Raw genomic sequence first — 9,677 nt, 5'->3', positions numbered from 1 at the left:
CTGTCCCTCATTTCTGACGTCACCCGAATAACTTGAAAAAGAAGCCTTTTACTTAAAGGGGAATACCTGGAGTCTGTTTATCCAGGTTTCTGTTCACAATGGACCACCTGGTGTGGCTGAAAAATTAGCATCATTTATTAGATTCTAGTCGGAATAATTGTTGTTTTTATTATGGTGGAATTCGTGTTTTTATTATCGAGGAATTAGCAAAAAATTAAATTTTTTCCAGGGTATATTGGGTTTAATTTAAAGTCTGGAATGAACACAAACGTTTCATATATATATATATATATATATATATATATATATATATATATATATATATATATATATACATATATATATATATATATATATATATATATATATATATATATATATATATATATATATATATATATATATCTATCTATGCTATTTTTATCGTTATCATTATCATTATTATTATTATTGTTATTATTATTATTATTATTATTATTATTATTATTATTATTATTATTATTATTATTATTATTATAACTAAGCTCGAACCCTAGTTGGGAAAGTAGTATGCTATAAGCCAAAGGGCTCCAACAGGGAAAAAATAACCCCTTGAGGAAAGGGAGTATAGGAATAAACTAATAAAAAATTATTATTATTATTATTATTATTATTATTATTATTATTATTATTATTATTATTATTATTAGGGAAATTACAACCCCTGTTGGAAAAACAGGATGCTACAAGCCCAATGGCTCCAACAGGAAAAACTGAGAAATGAGAAAAAGCAATGAGGAAATGAATAAACTTCAAGAGAAGTGATGAACAATAAATATGGAATATTAAGAACAGTAACAACATTGAACTAGATCTATCATAATCAAGGGGGCACTCAGTAGAGCGCAGTCCTCTGCTTTGGCAGCTTATTTCTCGACCTTTTGTCCAACCTTGACTTTGACCTTAACATGTATTAATTGGCGTGGATTTCATACGCTCAAATATGAACCAAGTTTGAAGTCTCTGTGACAACTATGTCCAAACGTATGGTGACTACGTGACTTGAACATTTGGCTTGACCTTGACCTTTGACCTAGACCTTCCAACATTTTTATAATTTCCAGGTTTTTAAGTAACAGTTAATCCCGGCAAGTTTCATTACTCTACGATTAAAATGGTTGCCAGTAAGCTGTTCACAAACAAACACACACACAAACAAACACACACACAGGGATGAAAATATAACCCCTTCCAACTTCGTTGGCGTAGGTAGTAAAATATAATTATCATTATTAATATCATTACTTGCTAAGCTACAACCTTAGTTGGGAAAGCCGGATGCTATAAGCCCAGGGGCCCCAACAAGGAAATATCCCAGTGAGGAAAGGAAACAAGGAAAAATAAAATATTTTCAAGAACAGTACCATTAAAATAAGTATTTCCTATATAAACTATAAAAATTTTAACAAAACTAGAGGACCAAGAAGAAGAGAAATTCGATAGAATAGTGTGCCCGAATGTACCCTCAAGCAAGAGGGTATCTCTCTATAATATGTACAATCATTTATACATGTTTAGTAACGAAAACAAAACATTGCCTTAGATCAAATGATCTTGCCTTATTGCGTCTCGATTTCCTTATTCTTTCAAATGAAATATTCCCTTGTCTTTCTTATTACCCTTTCCAATCGGGATTAATAAATCTCCCAACCCTACCAATTCCAAATTGTTTCCAAAATCAATTTAATTTTTTATTTTCCTGCGACATTTTGGAACTTGTCGCAGTTCTCAGAATTCCCCAAATTGGAACTCTATATCAGATTATTCCCTCTCTGGCATTTGTTCAATTTGCTAACCCCGTAGGCAGAATTATTCCTATTCTGTTTGTATCTGTGTTTCAGATAATGAGACTCAATTTGTTTTTATTAATTTGGAAACGTTGATTACGAGCAATAATTTCCAGAATCAATTACTGGTCAGTTATTTTTCTCTTCTCTCGCTGATACTGACGATACTCACAGGTCAACTAGACCACTAGAATGAGTACTCTATCATCATCATCATCATCATCATCATCTCCTCCTACGCCTATTGACGCAAAGGGCCTCGGTTAGATTTCGCCATTCATCTCTATCTTGAGCTTTTAAATCAATACTTCTCCATTCATCTTCTACTTTGCACTTCATACTCCTCAGCCATGTAGGCCTGGGTCTTCCAGCTCTTCTAATGCCTTGTGGAGCGCAGTTGAAGGTTTGGTGAAATAATCTCTCTTGGGGGAGTGCGAAGAGCATGCCCAAACCATCTCCATCTACCCCTCATAATGAGCTCATCCACATATTGGATATTGTTTCATTATTATACCACGACTTACTATTTCCCTATTTCCAATTTTGCACTTTTATCATTGAGCCGATTAATCCACCTATAATTGAATGACAAAGCTCCTTTATCATAAGACAATTCATTATCATTTCTAATGAAGTAGCATAGTTAATGAGAAATACCAATTAAAGATTTTTAATAGAAATTACGTAATGCAATTTTTCACATATAAAAATAATAATAATAATAATAATAATAATAATAATAATAATAATAATAATAATAATAATAATTTCCTCACAATAAGGAAATGTCCTTACTGCGTTGTTTATTTTGTTAATCCAAGATTTTGATCTTTATATATATATATATATATATATATATATATATATATATATATATATATATATATATATACATATATACATTTTATATATATATATATATATATATATATATATATATATATATATATATATATATATATATATATATATATATATATACATTGTCATTTTTACCTGGAAAAAATTATATTTTTCACAGCAGGTTTTTTTTTATGAATTTTCAAAAGTTTTTAAGTTGAGCAGCTGACATGTCATATATTATTATTATTATTATCATTGCTGTTGTTGTTGTTGTTGTTGTTGTTGTTGTTATAAGCTAAGCTACAACTCTAGTTCGAAAAGCAGGATACTATAAGCCCAAGGTCTCCAACAAGAAAAATAGTCCAGTGAGGAAAGGAAATAAAGAAATAAACTACAAGAGACGTTTAAGAACAATAACACCAAAATAAATCTTTTATATATAACCTTTAAAAACTCAAAAATAACAAGGGTAAGAGAAAGAAGATAGATTAGTGTGCCAGTATTTAAAAAAAGAAATTAAAATGGCAAAAAGTATGAGTGGAAAACTAAATAGTGAAGCGAGCGGTATTTATTATTTCAAAACTCTTTGACATAAACCAAAATAATATGTTCATATACTGATTATATATCCCTAAACTCAAATAGGCTTACGAATACCACAGTTAAATCGTAAATATATAGAATGCAGTTTTATTCTGAAACTGCTAATTAGAATTTACCAGAGAGGGAAATTGCAAACAGTTCTACAGTTTGCGTAGTCAACCAAAATTGAAGTTTATAAGGCTGAATTAATCGCTGAATTGGGAAATCCTATCTTTTAAATGATTCCCTGCTAGTTAAATCCAGTGGTAGTGAAATTTATGAACTGGGAAATCCCCTTTCTCTCCAAAATACATTAAACATTTGCTGAATATATTTAGAGGGATATTGTTATTGTTGGTCATTAGATAGTTACCTAATTTTATTGTAAATTCAGTTTCATTATTGTCTCCAAATAATTATCAATTCTAAGGACATAAACACAATATATTTATGGCAAATTTATTTATTATATTGAAACCAAAGGACTATCAATGCAAAAGGTATACACACAATAAAATTATGGCAAACTGAGGTATACATTATATTGTCACTAAATAATTATCAATACCAGGGATATAAACAGAATAAATTTATGGCAAATTTAAATGCAACATTGTCACCAAATAACTATCAATACAATGGATATAAACAAAATAAATTTATGGAAAATTTAAATGCAATATTGTCTCCAAATGATGATCAATACTAAGGATATAAATAGAATAAATTTATGGCAAATCTAAATGCAATATTGTCACCAAATAATTATCAATACAAAGGATGTAAACACAATGAATTTATGGCATATTTAGTTACAATATTGTCACCAAATAAATATCAATACCAATGATATAAAGACAAATTAGGGCAAATTGAATTTCAATATTGTCACCAAATAATTATCACTACTAAGGATATAAACACAATAAGTTTATGGCAAATTGAATTTCAATATTGTCCTCAAAATATTATTAATACTGGGGATATAAACCCAGTAAATAGAAATACACTTGGGATGCTGAAACTTTATTTTATAGATTAAATTTTCGGTGCAAGTTGATAAATATAGGCTCGATGTCAGTAATGGAAGATTACTAATTCTTTCCCACCGTTATCCCTACATCAAGTTATCGGTTACCTTATGCGCCTTCTAATACCACCTGGCATGGTTTCAAATTTGGCATAGGGTTTTTACAACCACAAGCCCTTGCAGTCATCAACCACAGTTATTGGCAGTGGGCCAAAACTTTGACTAGTCCAACTGCAGGGCTGCTTTTTCTACAGTTATTGGCACTTGGCATAGCCTTTTACTAAAAAGTAAAACTACAATGCAACAGCTGTCCTTTTAGTTGCTTTCTTCGTTACGGAAGATTTATGTGCGTAGTATTCTTACACCCCTACCAACATCAGCATCATCATCATCTTCTCCCACTACGCCTATTGAAACAAAGGGCCCAGGTTAGATTTAGCCAGTAGTCTCTATCTTGAACTTTTCATACAATACTTCTCCATTCATCATCTACTTCACGCTTAATAGTCCTCAGCCATGATCTCATCACCCCTCACCATGATCTCATCCACTTATGGCACTCGAGTAATCTCTCATAGTTTCATTTCTAATCCTGCCCTGCCATTTAACTCTCTTATAGTTTCATTTCTAATCCCCCTCGCCAGCCTTTTAACTCTCTTATAGTTTCATTTCTAATCCTGTCCAAACATTTAACTCTCTTATAGTTTCATTTCTAATCCTGTCCAGCCTTTTAACTCTCTTACAGTCTCATTTCTAATCCTGTCCTGCTAGTTAACTCTCTTATAGTTTCATTTCTAATCCCGTCCAGCCATTTAACTCTCTTATAGGTACATTTTTAATACTGTCCTGCCATTTAACTATCTTACAGTTTAATTTCTAGTCCTGCCCTAATATTTAACTCTCTTAGTTTCATTTCTAATCCTGTCCTGTTATTTGACTCCCAATATTCTTCTGAAGGCTTTGTTCTCATATCTACTAAATCTGTTGAAGATTGCTTCATAAACACACATACACAAAAATATCCTTCTGTGACGTTCTCTATCTTACGTAATCCTCTACAGAATAACAAAAGAAATCCTGCTAATCCTGCAAATCTCGCAAACAGACCAAACATCCTTAAGGGATGTCACTAAGAACAAGTCTTGTCTGTTTTCTTATCCTCTCTGGGCTGATGCAATGTCAATAAGTCTCTTTGATCTTCTTATGTCCATAATTCCTTCTCTTGGGAGTCCTTTCTCGATTTAGTAAAGGAGAAATAGGGATTGGGATTGTTATCGTTATTATTAGCCAAGCTGCAACCCTAATTGGAAAGGCTGGATGCTATAAGACCAATATCTTCAAGAAGGAAAACAGGCCAGATGGGGAAAGGAAATTGAGGAGTATCGAATAGATTATAAGATATGATAAAGTTTATTAAATGTATTATCAGTAACCGCGTTAATTTAATGAGGCATATATTATTTATCAAATTGGAAGGAAGTTATGTTTTACCCCCTGTTTGTGTGTTTATGCGTGTCTTTGTTTGTGAACAGCTTCATGGCCACAATTTTAATCGTAAAGTAAGGAAACATGCAGGTATTAAATGTTATGTAAAAAGCTGCAAATGATTAAATTCTGGAAGGTCAAGGTCAAAGGTCAAGGTAACGTTCAAGCAAAAGATCAAGAAATAAGTAGCCGTGGTGGAGGTCTGCGCTCTACTGAGCGCCCTTCTAGTTTATAATTTATTTTATGATATCGAACGTTCTCTGAAAATTCATCTTGCTTTCTGAAAATGTATTAACGATGGTTTCAGAAAATACATTAAAGAAACTCATTTCATTTGAAACTAGAGGAGACCTCAGTAGAATGCAGACCTCCGCCACGGCAGCTTATTTCTCGACCGTTTGCTCGACCTTGACCTTGACCTTCGACCATAACGAATTAACTGGTTTGGATTTTCCTACACTCATATATGAACTAAGTTTAAAGAGTCTGTGACAACTATGTCCAAACTTATAGCTGATTACGTGAATTGGCCATTTTGCTTGACCATGACCTTGACCTTTGACCTTGACCTTCAAAAATGTAATAATTTCCAGCTTTTTACACAACACATAATCCCTGCAAGTTTAATTATCCTACGATTAAAATTGTGGTCAGGAATCTGTTCACAAACAAACAAACAAGCACAGACACTAATACACACACTAACAAACAACCACACAAACAGAGGCGAAAACATAACCTTCCAACTTCGTTTGGGGAGGTAAAAATAATTTCATTTGAAACAATATTTGACCGATAGTAAGAATTAACCCCCCCCCACAAAATGGGTTTTGTGGTTTAAAAACCAAATAATTTTCTTGTAATGACTTAATTGTATGAGTAATTAGACAGTGCGTATTTACCATCGAAAGTAGAAGCTTTCTTTCATGTTTAAATCTTAAATGGGTTGTGGTGGCCGATGAGGTAATGTCCCTGACTGGTGAACCCCAGCAGACTAGGGTTCGAGTCCCGCTCAAACTCGTTAGTTTCTATGGTCGCTGTAACCTTGCCATCCTTGTGAGCTAAGGATAGGGGGTTCTCTCATTGAGTATGTTTTTTCATTCAGAAATGTATAGGTAAATCAGATTACGGCAGAATAATACTTGGCAAATGGAATCTCTCTCTCTCTCTCTTCTCTCTCTCTCTCTCTCTCTCTCTCTCTCTCTCTCTGCATGATTTTACCTTGAGAATTGTACATATTGTGACTGAATATTACAATGCAAATAAAGTCTCTCTCTCTCTCTCTCTCTCTCTCTCTCTCTCTCTCTCTCTCTCTCTCTCTCTCTCTCTCTCTCTCTGAGTATGATTTCACCTTGAGAATTGTAAAGATGAAATGATTGTGGCTGAATATTACAATGCAAATGAAGTCTCTCTCTCTCTCTCTCTCTCTCTCTCTCTCTCTCTCTCTCTCTCTTATTACTTGGTAAACGAAGACTTCTTTCGCATTTGTTACGAATTCAATTGAAACTCGAATGGAAGGAAATTATTGCACCCAGATGGTGGCACTTTTTCTGAAAGTCTTGAGTTCTGCTCAACTTCTCCTGTCTCGTGACTTAAAAATGGCATCTCATTTTGAGGGAAAAACTTATAAGAGGCTGATTATCACTCTGTATTACAGAGCCTTCGAATTTATTGCCTTGCCACAACTCACGAAGGCATGTTCTTGTTTTTAAAACATTATATATTCATCATCATCATCATCTCCTCCTACACCTATTGACATAAAGGGCCGAGGGGCAGATTTCGCCACCTGCCTATTTCTTGAGGTTTTAAAGCAATACTTTTCCATTCATCATCTAATATTATTATTATTATTATTATTATTATTATTATTATTATTATTATTATTATTATTATTATTAGCTAAGCTACAATCCTAGTTGGAAAAGGAAGCTGCTATAAGCCCAAGGGCTCCAACAGGGAAAAATATCCCAGTGAAGAAAGGAAATAAGGAAATAAATAAACGATATAAGAAGTAATGAAGAATTAAAATTAAACATTTAAAAAACATTAACAACTTAAAAACATATGTCATATATGAACTATAAAAAGACTTATGTCAGTCTGTTCAACATGAAAACATTTGCTGCAAGTATGATCTTTTGAAGTTCTACTGATTCAACTACCCGATTAGGAAGGTCATTCCACAACTTGGTCACGGCTGGAATAAAACTTTTAGAATACTGTGTGGTATTGAGCCTCTTGATGGAGAAGGCCTGACTATGAGAATTAACTGCATGTCCAGTATTACGAACAGGATGGAACTGTTTGGGAAGATCTAAATGTAAAGGATGGTCAGAATTATAAAGAACTTTATGCAACATACATAATAACCTAATGAAACGACGGTGCCAAAGATTAATATCTAGATCAAACATAAGAAATTTAATAGACCGTAAGTTCCTGTCCAACAAACTAAGATGAGAATCAGCAGCGGAAGACCAGACAGGAGAACCATCCTCGAAATAAGGTAGAATGAAAGAATTAAAACACTTTTCAGGATTGATTGATCACAGAAAATCTTAAAAGACTTTCTCAATAAGCCGATTTTTCGTGTAAGTGAAGAAGACACATACCTAATGTGTTCACCAATGTGGTTCACTGGTTAATCCCGGCAAGTTTCACTATTCTACGATTGAAATTGTGGCCAGGAAACTGTTCACAAACATACAAAGACACACACACACTAACAAACAACCACATAAACAGTGGTGAAAACATAACCTCCTTCCAGCTTTATTGGCGGAGGTAAAATTAATTTCATTTGAAATAATATTTGACCGAGAGGTTACGCAGAATTAACTCACTCCAGGAAATGGGTTTTGTGGTTTAAAAACCAAATAATTTTCTTGTAATGACTTAATAGTATTCAGTGGTTTGTTCACATTTATTTTATTCCTAATTTATTTTACTGAAGGGACTATTGTCTCTGGAGCTGAGGACGTTCTGATATCTTCCTCGAGGAGGGTTTAGGGTTGGGTGTTGGGGGATCAGTGGTGTTGGGGACTGGGGGGAGGGGGGGGGGGTGGTGTATTATCCCAACCTGGAAACATTGGTAAAGTTTGAGAAAAGACAATAATGCGAGTATGTTTTCCCTTCAGAGATTGCGAGATCACGTTCTGGGAATTGCAGATGCTGTTGGTGATAGTCCAGGGATGGTTTTCAATGATCTAAAGGAGTTTTCTCAATTATGATAATAAGATTTTTATCGCTTTTATCTTTTTGTTAAGGTTTTAGTATCTTTGAGTTTTTATTAAGATTTTTATCTCTTATGTTTTATTGAGATTTTTATCGCTTTCATTTATTATCAAAGTTTTAATATCTTTGATTTTTTGGGAATATTCCCAATTAATCTAATAAACTCTTTATCGTTTTTATTTATTATTATGGTTTTATTATTTTTTATTTTATATAAGATTTTTATCTCTTATGTTTTTATTAAGATTTTTATCGCTTTTATTTATTATTAAGGTTTTAATATCTTTGATTTTTTATTAAGATTTCTATCTATTATGTTTTCATTAAAATTCTGATCTCTTATGTTTTTATTAAGATTTTTATCTCATGTTTTTTTTATTAATGTTTTTATCGCCTTCATTTATTAAGGTTTTAATATCTTTGATTTTTTATTGAGATTTTTATCTCATAGGTTTTTATCAAAATTTTCATCATTTTCAATTATTATTAAGGTTTAAAAATCTTTGATTTTTTATCAAAGTTTTATCTCATATGTTTTTATTAAAATTTTTACTACTTTCATCTATTATTAATGCTTTAATATCTTTGATTCTTAATTAAGATTTTTATCTTTTATGTTTTTTTCAAGATTGTTATCGCTTCCATTTATCATTAAGGTTTTAATATCTTTTAGG

Source organism: Palaemon carinicauda, chromosome 3 (assembly GCF_036898095.1).
Source record: "Palaemon carinicauda isolate YSFRI2023 chromosome 3, ASM3689809v2, whole genome shotgun sequence".
Taxonomy (NCBI): Eukaryota; Metazoa; Arthropoda; class Malacostraca; order Decapoda; family Palaemonidae; genus Palaemon; species Palaemon carinicauda.
This window is presented reverse-complemented; position numbering follows the sequence as displayed.